This window comes from Camelus ferus, chromosome 14, assembly GCF_009834535.1.
Source record: "Camelus ferus isolate YT-003-E chromosome 14, BCGSAC_Cfer_1.0, whole genome shotgun sequence".
Classification (NCBI taxonomy): domain Eukaryota; kingdom Metazoa; phylum Chordata; class Mammalia; order Artiodactyla; family Camelidae; genus Camelus; species Camelus ferus.
This window is the reverse complement of record NC_045709.1, coordinates 3,036,291-3,048,679: the sequence shown is the minus strand read 5'-3', so window position 1 is coordinate 3,048,679 and position 12,389 is coordinate 3,036,291.

The window sequence follows — 12,389 nt, the reverse complement described above, 5'->3', positions numbered from 1 at the left end:
TAATAATGCTGGAAGCCACCGGCGGGGGGCAACCCGTGGAGTTTACTTGCTTTCATCTCCTTTGGTGGCTTTGTTCCTCCTCTAGACCCCGACACAGGATGTTGCCCAAGGTTGCATCCTCATGCCCTCTGTTTATCTCATTGCTCCTGATCATAGATATCAGCTCCTTCCGTACCTCCAGCTGCTCCTGACTCCTGTGTCTTCTCGGCCAGTGGACTGGGCTCTCACCCATGCCTGAATCCTGCTCCTAAAACGTCCTCTTTCCCTCCCTGACCCCGTCCCCTGCACCATGCCACTGTCCTCGCCCACCTGTCCACAACCCACCCATCTCTTCCTTCTGCCTGCAAGACGCTCTCATGTGTCTGTGCCGTTTTTCCGGCCCTCCTACACCACCGACATCCTCTCCCTCTTTACCTCCATCCAGGTTGTTGAAAATGCTGCCCTTCTCGCCTCATCACTCTCCAGCCCCATATTCCCTGCATCATCACTGGATGCATTATTTAGTCAGCCTTCAGTGGCTGCTCAGAGCTGCTGGGACAGAGCTCCCCTTGTTGGTCGGGCATCCAACCCCTTCATGACCTGTCCCCAGAAACTCATCTTGGCAGAGACCCTGTGATTTCCCCAGGTGCCCTCAGCCACAGCTCAGCCTCTTCAACTCCTGCTGCTTTTTGCTGCTGCTGCTTCTGTGGGATAAAACGCTTTAGCACTAGGCAGACGAGAAGGCTCTTGAAGATGAAGCCCTTCATCTCAGAGGGTACTCTGGTACCTTCTGCACATTGCACAGCCCCTTGACCTGGGAAGCCATTCCTGATGATCCCGGCAAGAAGTGATCTTTCCCTTCCTGAACTCTGATGCACTTAGGATCTGCACGGTTCTTATCTTACTTAAAATTAATTTTATGTCTGAGTGTTCAGCCTCCCTATGGTTGACAGAATAATGTTCCCCACACCCATCAAAGAAGTCCATGCCCTAATCACTGGGAACTGTGACTGTTATGTTACAAGGCAAAGGGAAATGAAGATTACAGATGGAATTAACGTTGATAATCAGATGACCTTGAGATGAGATGATCCTGGATTATTCACATGAACCTAGTGTCATCACAAGGGTCCTTAAAAGTGGAAGAGGGAGGTGAAGACTCAGTGTCAGAGTGATGTGAACCTGAAGACACTGCTGGCCAAAGACGGGAGGTGGCCATGAGCCAAGGAATGCAGGAGGCTTCTACAAGCTGGAAAAGGTAAGGACGTGAAGACTCCAGAAGAGAACACAGCTCTGATAGCACCTTTGATTTCGGCCCAGTGAGACCTGCCCTAGAACTGAAAGGCACTGAATGTGTGTTATTTTAAACCAATTTGGTGGTAACGTTTAATAGCAGCAGTAGAAAACAAAGTCCCTTCCAGCTAAATTTTGAGCACAGAGAGGGCAGAAGACATTCCTTATACTTTTTTGTGTGTCCTACACGGTGTAGCTAGTGCCTTGTATACAATAGGTGCTCAGGAAGTGTTTGCTCTACAAATGCAGGCAGGTTCCAAAAAACTGAAGAGAGCAAAGCTGGCCTTTGTGCTTTCCTGCCACCCCCTCACAGCCCGGTTATGTTCATCTTGGTCCCTTGTCATCAACCTTTTTGGTGTCCCACTCTTGATCTTCTGGAATCTCTGTTAATGGATAATGTTTTAAGATTAGACCCTTCCGGGGCATATTTGCACTTAAAAGGATGGCCCTAGAGCTATAAACACACCCACAGCCAAAGGGAGTAAGCCATAATGGTGGGACTACTAGGTGGTGAGGTGATGTCCGTGGCCTTGAACCAGCCTCCTGTGGGGTTATTAGCTGTCCTTGCCCATTTCTACTCTGATGGACAAGGAGCCAGAAGACATGAGCCCTAAACCTGGCTCCTCCACCAACTCCCTGGTGTCGTTAGAGGAATCACTTAACCTCCTTGACCCTGAGGAACAGGGATACCGTTAATAAGTTCTTCCCACCTCACAGGCTGTAACTCCAGGCCACCTCAAGAAATGGAGTGAGGACTGACCCTGCCCAGAAATTCAGCAGGTAAGACAGCAAGTCTGGAATGTACCTTCCTTTGTTTTAATATAAAAATAGCATTTAAAATGGACACAACTAGAAGATGCACGTTTGTCCTGTGGCTTTCTATACCTGTGGCATCTTGAGGGTAAGAATGTCGCAGTCTACACAGATGTAGGAAACAAACTAATGGTTACCCAGGGGGGAAGGGGGTGGGAAGGGATAAATTGGGAGTTTGAGATTTGCTAATACTAACTACCACATATAAAATAGATAAACAACAAGTTTACACTGTATAGCACAGGGAACTATATTCAATATCCACTGATAACCTATAATGGAAAAGAATATGAAAAGGAATATATGTATGTATATGTATGACTGAAGCATTGTGCTGTACACCAGAAATTGACACAACATTGTGAACTGACATACTTCAATAAAAAATAATGCAAAAAAAAAATCAATACCGCAGCCTAGGTGCTTAGCTTGGCTTCCCTGTGTCCACTTTAAATGCTATTTTTATATTAAAACAGACATGAGCACATTCCAGATTCGCTGTCTCACCTGCTGAATTTCCAGGCAGGGTTGACCCTCACTCATGCCATTTCCCAAGGCTGCTTGGAGGGCCAGCCAGCAGGTGCCCAGGCTATTAGATCTATTCTCATTTACACTCTCCCTTTACCCTGCCCCCGGGCTCAGGCAGGGGAGCAGAACCCGGAGCTGGCTGCCCATTTCCCCTCCTGGACTATTATTTATCTCCCTTGTCTTCTCCCAGGGTTGGTCTCCAACCCTCTTGCCTCACTGCCTTGTACAGTCGGCTCTGTTACCTCACATCCTGTGTGGAGCAACAGCATTTCCATTTCTGCGCAGACACAACTGTGTCCTGCAGGTTGGGCAGTGGAAAGATTTTGTGGGATAGGGGTCACAATCAGGGTTCTGGTCTCAGCTCTGCCCTCGGCCAGCTGGGAACTCAAAGCAGCTCAGCTCACCTCACCTCTCCGGGTTCTCCCATCCTCAGCAAAAAAGATGGGCTGGGATTAGACGGACTTCGAAACTGGGACAACCAAGAACCCCCACTCAGAATTCTTTAAGGACTCCCATCAGGAGGAAGCCCAACCTCCTCACGATGGCTCACAAGGCCTTTTGTGATCTGGTCCCTGTTTACCTCCAGGGCTTTTTCTTACGCTCATCCTTGGATTCCTACTTCCGGCAATAACGAATGACTTGTAGTTCCCAGAGCTTGGCATATTCTCTCTGATTCCCAGAACTCTGCAGATGGTGCTCCTCTGTCTTTGGTACATTTCCTGTGCCCTTTCCTGTGTCTCTCTCCTTTCAATTCTTCCATACTTTGGGCTCGGCTAAGACTTCACTTCCTGAAGGAGTCCTTCTGACCCCGCCCACTCAGAGCCTGTTAGGAGCTATTTTCTTGCAGGCCACTAACATGCTGCCTTTACCTCAATTTTGGCACAATTCTAACAGCCTGCCTGCTTACTCGTCTGAGTCCTGTCCGTCCCCGCTAGTCTACAGTCTTCCTCAAGGCAAGATATGCGATTTGTTTCCTGTGGAATCCTGAGTCCCAAGATCTGTCCTGGCCAATATGGTAGCCACTGGCTACTTGTGGCCACTGAGTACTTGAAATGTGTCTGCTCTGAGGTGAGATGCACTGAAAGTATAAAGCACACACTGGATTTCAAAGATTTAGTACCAAAAAAGAATGCAAAATAATTTTACATTCTTGTTCATAATTTTTTTATATTGATTACTTGTTGGAATGATAAGACTTAGGACATACTGCGTTAAATAAAACATATTATTAATATTAATTTCACCTGCTTTTTTTTCTTCTTCTTGTCCTTTCAATGTGGCTACTAGAAAATTTAAAATCACATGGGAGATTTTGCATGTGGTGGCTTATATCCTATCTCTATTGGATTGCACTGGCCTAGAGTCTGTTGCCTGGCACATCTGTTGAGCAAATGAGTTGGTAGATGGGGCTATAGGAAAGGATAGATGACTGTCTTCCAGTCTCAGCCTCAGCCCATGTGGCTTTAAGTGCTGGCTCTGTTTCAGGTGTGACCCCATGGCACTCTCACGCTGAATGCTCTGAGCTGGGTAGACTTGCAGTGGGCCTGGGTCCCCACGGGATGGAGCAGACTGGAGTGAAATACACTGCCTGGAGTTTATTGGCCCAGTTCTGCAGGGACTTGGTGCACCTTGTCCATATCTTCAGGAATAAAATATTAACTTGACATCCTCAACTGGGAACAGGGTAGATGCTCATTTTGAACAATTGCAATGGCCTTTGAGACCATCAGGGTCATTTTTTCTCATCAAAAGTGGGTGAGGACACTTCTCTTACTGGAAACTTCTCATTTTATAATATCTTGAGGCTGTAATCAAACAAATGCGTTAATTGACATGGAAATTTTCCAAGGCTTTGTACCCTTGAAGAACAAAGACCTCTTTTCTTAAAGACTCTCTGTGGCTTTCTTTTGTGTATACAACTTTGACTTCTTCCTCATCCTGTACTTTCTGGGCTGACTGTAAAACCGGATTGGGAAGCGGGGTTAAGTAGACCATGGAGTCTTTGAACTCTGATTTCTTGAGGATTTAGTGGTTGTTTGGAACAGCCACGGGAGTAGAGAGAACACAATCTTCTGAGGTGCTAGAGCTCTAACTTGGCACAGAAATGCTTGAGTCCAGCTGCCATTTTGAAAGCCATATTTGACATTTGAAAGCCGTGTTTGGGTTTGGGTTCTTTACATGGTGCGTTAATTTCAAAGTGCTTTCACACACAGTATCCCATTTGATCCTGTTTATTGGTGCAACAAATAACAAATCCCTTCCATTGACTTGTCTACTCCATGTCTTCAATTTCTTCCTTCTCATTCTCTGTTAAATCTCCTTGGTCATGTTTTTAGGCCTACCACTCTGTATAACTGTTCTGTAAAGTGTCACCCTGACTTGGATGTGGCTAAGTCCAGTCATCAATTCTCAGTCTTCTCATTTTACTTGACCCATTTGAGCCATTTGACACAGGTGGTTGCTCTTTCTTTCTTGAAATTCTTTCTTCATTTGGCTTCAAGAATGTCACACTTGCTTGGCTTTCTTCTGACCTCACAGGCAGCTCCATCGCCTTGACTGTTACCTTTACATCTCTCTGATGTTTAACCTTGAAGATTTCTAGATCTTAGATCTCAGGCGTCTTTTTTTTTTTTTTTTCAAATCTATAATTCACTTGATTTCACCAAGTCCTGTTGTTTTAAATATTATTGATAGGCTAACAATTCTATGAGCCTGGACCTCTGCTGTTAATTTCAGACTTATGTATCCAACTGCCTACACATTTCAAATTGGCTGTCTGAAAAGCACCTCCAATGTTACATACCCAAACTGAGCCCCTGAACTTCCCCTCTAAACATGGCCCTTTGTGGTCTTCTCCATTCCAGTTAATAACAGTGTCATTCTTCCATTCCCTAAGACCAGAGACCTCAGGGACAGCCTCATTTCTCTTTAACAGCCCACAGCAAAGATTTTCATCTCCAACCTCAAGTGGCATCCAGAATGTGACCGTGTATCCCCATCTCCACTCTTGTCAATCTGGTCTGTATACCACCGTCTCCTGCCTGGATTATCTCCAAAGTCTCACTATGGGCTCAGCACAGTCTGACTGCCACAGAGTAGTCAGAGTGATTCTGCTCCAATAGAAATCAGATCATGTCATTCCTCTACTCAAAGTGACTCCCACTTACCCAGAAAAAAAGCCAGCATCTTTGTAATGGTTTTGAAGGCCCAGTGCAACGTGGCATTCCTCTGGCACCACTGATGAGTCTCTTTTCACTTCATTGCATGCCATCCATCCTGCCGCCACGCTGTGTCATTCAATTCCAGGTGACATGCCTGCCCTGTGATTTTGCATTTGCTTTTCCTTGGGATGTTTTTCCCTTGGATACCCTCGTGTCTTCCTCCTCTACCTCCTTTACACTTTTACTCAAAAATCTCCTTCCCACTGAAGTTTTCCCCGATCATCCTACTTAAACATGCACCCCCTAATTTTCCTATTTCCTTTTAGTCCTGAACTTTTTCTCTGTGGCACTGAACACCACCTACCATACTGCATATTCTACTTACTTATACTGTTGATTGTCTGTCTTGTCTTAAACTGTTAGATCAATGAGGGTAGGAATTTTAATTTTAATTACTATATCACCTAGCATCTAGAACAGTGCCTGGCATGTAGGACACACTCTATTTTTTTTAATTTGAAGATACTTTATTAAGACCAATGGTTTTCCATTGCATTTATTTATAAACTCTCACTAGTCAAAAATAAAATAAATAATAAAAATCTATATTGTCAGGAAACTTAACAACATAGCTTTGTTTTACATGTTTGTCTATTTTAAATTACTACAATTTAGACAAGTTTAATCATTATACAATATCAGAATGTTGGTCTTAAAGGTATCGATTATGTTGATAAGTAAAATAATGGTAAAAAATTATATTTCAATTTCCCCTTAAAAAAAACCCAGATACTAGTTTGTTAGTGATAGGAATTTAGAATTATTTTCTTGATCTTGGATTTTAAATATATGGAGTTAAAAAATAAATATTCTTATTCTCTCAAATAAGAGTATTACAGAAGATGAGAGTGGCTGGCATTCTGTCTTGGGAGCAGGCTGTCATATTAACTAAGCATTATGATTATTCTTTTCTCCTTTCTGTGAATGAAAGAATTGGGAACTCAGTAAGATTCAAAATGGCACCAAACATGCATGCACACCTATAGATCCTCCACATACAAAACAAATTAAAAAAAACAAAAAACTAAGCACAGGTATAGCATAACCAATTTGTTTGACACAAAGAAGGGTCAGGGGGAAGGGTACAAGATCAAGATTATACAAAGACTACTTGTATTTGGTAATGGTTGGTCTGGTCACTGGAGGGTTGTAACTAAGCAATCAACTTTTTAAAAAATGTGGGTTAATGTTTTATAAATGTTACTTATTTTTAAAATAATCTTGGAAGCTTTTCATTAAATATTAATTTTCATGAAGACATCAAAGTCCCCATCATTCTATCTCTAAGCTTTACATCCTATAAGAAAAGTTGAAACTGTAAAATGTCATTATATAGCAACTGGAGTGCAAAATTCTTAAAAGCAACATTAAATTAGAAAAGGCTCAGTCCCTCTCATCACAATATTGCTGGTTCCTTCAAGTTCCAATTGCTGGTTGCCAATTGCTGCTTGATAGGCCTGGAGAGAACTCAAAAAGAGTCTCTTTTCCATCCTGATGCTGCAGAGTCTGTTTTTAGATGATGCAAATTAGAAAATAAGATTCCAAGTCTCATTTGGGGATTTTACCTCCTGTAGGAAGACTTTCTGAACCCCCTAGAAGTGGTTAGATGTGCCTTGCTGTGGTCAGGGCTGGCTCCATGGGTATGTTACCTGTGCAGACCTACACAGGAGGGTTTCACCATGGTGTTATGCTTTGCTATCACTGTCTTAAAATTCTTAATCTTCTTTGAACCAGGGGCTCACGTTTTCATTCTGCATGGGGACCCACACGGGCCAAGCTTTCCTGACAAGTCATAGCTGAGCTAGGGAGTGTTAAGTGAGGCTCAGGATGGACAAGGCAATAGCCAACTTCAATTATGTTTAAATGATCATAGATGAGGTTGGGTTATTGGATGGTTTTGTGATCATATTTGCATACATTTCCTGCACATGTTTGGCTATTGCTTCATTTTATGATTCATTAAATTTTGTTCTATTTCAATTGCGGTTTCAAAATTTGTTTCATTGTGTTCTGAGAGTTTTCCAAAACTCATAAATCTCAGTTTAGTGATATGGCACGTAATCCTTGGTAATACATTGGAACATTATGCTGTTCTTCTGATGAAATAGGGAAAATGCAATATCCAAATTACCACGTCCTTTTTTTTTTTTATTTTTGAGGAAATTTTCTTTGCCTCTGAAAAGCTGGGTTTTCAAATTTGAAATTGTTAGAACAATAATTGCATATCCAAAGGGCCTGTAAAGGCTAGATAGGTCAGGTATGTACAGGAAATAGACCAGGTGTGAATGATAGGAACCTGGCCAAAAGGAGAACAGGTGTGTCGTTTAAAGGGGCCGCTTCTTCCCGGCTCCAGCTCCCTGATGGGAAGTGCAGGCCTCCTGTTATCAGAACTTTCTTTTGCCCCCAGAGAAACTCCAAATGTAGAAATTTATGTGAAATCTCTTGGTTTGTAAAAATCTGGGCTCAAATAAGTACCATGTGATCATTCTTCTAGAGGTAATTCTTAACATGATTCCTTCTTTTTGTCCCAAAGTGCTCTGAAATATTTTTCCTTTCTCTTACCTGAAAACTTTTTAAGACAAAGAAAAAAAAAATCCCTACAATTTCATTTTGAAACTCTTTAGAGAGAATTTCTGTAACATTTAGCACTGATGAAAAAATGCTAAATTTGAAATCCAATGACAGCAACCCACCTGGTTAGCTAACCTGTCAGTGGGAAGGGCCATTTGGTACAAATCCCGATGTTTCAGTAACCTCCAGAAACTTCTCCATCATCCTAATAATGCTGGTATGTCTCACCGCAGCACCGTGTAATAGAAATGTATGCCACATATGTAATTAAAAATTTTCTAGGAACCACATTTTAGAAAATAAAAAGAGATAGGTGAAATTAATTATAATAAAATATTTTATTTAATTCAATAAATCTGAAACATTACCATTACAGCAGGAGATCAATATAAAAATTACTAATGAGGTATTCTACATTTTTTTCTTTTCTACTAAGTCTCTGAAATTCAGTATGTATTTTATACTGGTAACACACCTCAGTCCGGATTAGCCACATTTCAGCTGCTCAATAGACACATGTAGCTAGCAGCTACCATATTGGAAAGTTCAGGTTTGATATGTTCTGCTCTGCTTATGTGCCCAAAGTCATTCAACTAGGAAGTTGGTAGATCAGTAGTTTTGCTCACTATTTTGGACTCTTTGCCCTTTTCACTACATTGACTTGTCTCTAAGTACAGAATTCTGACATCTAGCTCGGGCTTGGCGTTCGTAGGGTTTGAGAAGATTCAGGCAGAGAAGTAATGGAAACAGAAAAATAAAAGACAAGACTAGATCAAAAAGTGCTGCAGGGGTAGCAGTGGTCACATTTAGAATTTCCAGGTGACAACTCCTCATAGATACAGGTGTGCCTCTGTCTTATAGTGAGAGGCGTATGAGGCTGGGTTTGTGCAAGTAATGATGGGGAAAATGGGCCTCTCTGAGAAGGCTGATATCATAACTCAGGTGGTTTGGATGTGAGGCAAAAAATGCCTGCAATGAGCAGATAAGCAAGAGGAGGACGCACCTTCACCTCCAGTTGGGGAAACCAACTCACCTGGCCATTTGAAGGATGACTGAGTGATTTACAATATCCAACTGGTGTGGGAAACTCAGGTGTCACTATGGGATACAGTGAGGGTGGACCTCAAGATAGTGGTCAGGAGACAGCAAGAGGAATTTACAGGGCAGTCCTTGGCCCCAAGTCTCTGGGCAGAGACTCTCTCTGGTGGGGTCCAGAAATGAGCCTGGGGTCTGGTGTCTCATGAATCCATCTGCCCTTGTGGGGGTGGGTGTTTCCTGATTGTACACTGAGGGAAATTGTTTTGAGCACTCTTGTGGCTCTTTAGTCCAAATGTTGTCTTAGAGGATGTAGAGTTTCTCTTCGCCCTAAAAAATGAGCAGATGTAACTTTCAACACTTTTTTTGGTGGTTGTTTTTTGCTTTTCAGTGTTTGCACAGAACGGAGCACTGGTTTCTGTGAGTTGCGTTTTTGACTAGCTTGGTTCTGCATTTTGTCAATGTTGGTAATTCTGCTGCCGATTGAAAACAGAAAGTTTTTGGTTGAAAATTCTTTATTTTGGAGTTGGAATTTTCTAAACCATGATGGATGGCTAAATTGGTGTAGACACAGGATATGCTTAGGGAATGAGAAGGTTCAGGGGTTTGGGTCAAGCTGAGGAACAACCTTAGTAATTCTGATGTGAGGATGAGTTGCTAGCGGGGCTGTGAGCTTGCAGGGCACGGCTATCATTGTGACCCTGGCGGGAATCCAGGTTGCCTGAGTCCTTTTACTCATGTAATTTCTCCTGCTGGGAACTCACTCCCTTTTCTCCAATACTAATTTTTTTAAGAATTCACAGTTCTTCTCAACCCTTATTGAATCAACTCATGCAATCATTCACCCATAGATTTACTAAATATGTTCCCTCAGTGTGAAAATGTTTATTAAGCACCAAGTACCAAGCACCAGGCTAGGTGCCGGAGATTCAAAACCAAGAAGACTTTCATCTCCTTCCTCAAGAAACTCAACACCTTATGAATTCTTTCCACATCAATGCACTAAGATCAGGTCACCGTCGTCCACCCAGTCATCCCTCCATTTTATGTAATTGGCTTTGGTTTTCATTTGTGTTTTCATCCCTCAGATGTTCTTTGAAGTGACCTGTCTCCCCTGAGTGACCAGACATTTTCATTAGCAATAATTATGCTTTCTTCTTTCTTTGTAACTCTTCATAGGGCCTGATACTTAGTACAGAGCGGGACTTCATACACATTGTTAACGAAGGCCTCGGACACAGCGTTAAGCTGCTTTCCAGGGTACGTGAATGATGTCAGTTGATTATTATTTTTACACATCATCTCTGATATTGCTAATAGAGATTTGAGGGTTGTTGGGGAGGGGTGTCAATAGACATGGAAAGGGTCACCCCAATACAACCTCAGTCGTCAGTCTGTTGACTAAACACGGTTTCTATTGTCCTTTCCCTAGACCGCATATCCTAAAGACACAATCTTCTGAAAATACCGTGGTGTATTTGGCATTGATTTTTAATGACAGGGGGACTAAATTAAGGCTTTATCTATATGGGTGACTTTCCTGTGTGTTGTAACTGTTTAAGAAGTACAGCTTTAGGGAGCTCCCCTGATGAAATGCACACACGGTAACTTTCCTTCCAGCTGTCAGCGAGAATGCGGTGTTACTCAAGTGAATTTCGGTGACCTCTCACTCTAGAGGGAACCCAGTGGCAGAACACATTTTTATAAATAATACACTCTTTGCTCTGCAGTGCTGGTAATTTCTTCCTCTCTCTCGGGCTGTCAAATAACCAGGAGGCTTGTTGTTTCTTAGGACAAAGGTATTTGCAGAGGAACTGATCAAACTATTATTATTAATAATCTCATTACTGAGTCATCACCAATGCTTTGGTACATTTGCTGCTACCAAACAGTGTAGAATCTGAAAACCATGAAGGCAGACAGGAAGAAAGCAGCTTGTGAGCACAGTGGTGGGGGAATGTCTCTCCTGCCTGGGGCACACTTGTGTTTGAGAGAATCACTGCCTCTTTCCTGCAGGAATGCAACCCCTCTGGAAAGGGGCCTCTTAAAGGACTGGTCAGAGAAGCCCCCAAAGGTAGTCATGACTACAGACTACCATTGTTAATGAGATCTTTTTTTCCTGACAAGGGCACTGACATGCTCCTTGAAAAGAGGAACAAGGAAAGCTCATTACAGCCACAGACAGAGGCTCCCAGCAAATGAGAAGAGATTTTGCCCTTTACTTTGGTGGGAAGTGGGAGGAAGGGGGGCATGGCCATGGGAGGCATCTATATTCAGAGCGTTCGCTCTCAGGATCATGGATGCAGCGCACCAGTCTTCATTCTCACACATGCCCTCCACTTTTCCTGTCTTGAGCGAGGTGTCTGAGTGGCTAGAACATTCCGCCAAAGAGGCCACAGCTGAACTGCTTCCCATAGGGAAGAGTGACCATCACGGTTCACATTCTTTCCCAGGAGGCCCTGCCTGCAGGGAGCAAGCAGCCTTCAGTGGTCAGGTTCGCAGATCACGCACAGGACATCGAGTTCAATTCAAATGTTAAATAAACAACCCATCTTATTTTAGCCTCTGTATGTCCCAAATATTGCACGGGATATACTTATACTAAAAAATGATTGGTGACTTATCTGACATTTAGTCGGACTGGGCGTTCTGTCTTTTCATTTGGTAAATTGTTGTTTGTTAATCTGTCTCTTTGTTTGTGACCCACCATAGGGCAGAATAGGAGAGGTGGGGTCTTCAAAATACTCCTTCTATCCTCCGACAGCTGGCCCTGACCTCAATCTTCAGTGCGTATTGCCTTGGAGCAGATAATGTAGGCACACTCTGCTGCTTCCAGAAAGCTTCTGCAGAAATGCTCCTGACCTTCCTGGGTCTACCCTAACTGCCTCTGACCCCCACGTCCACATGAACGTGGGTGTGAGGTTGGCCTGAGAGGTCACCCTGTGTGGC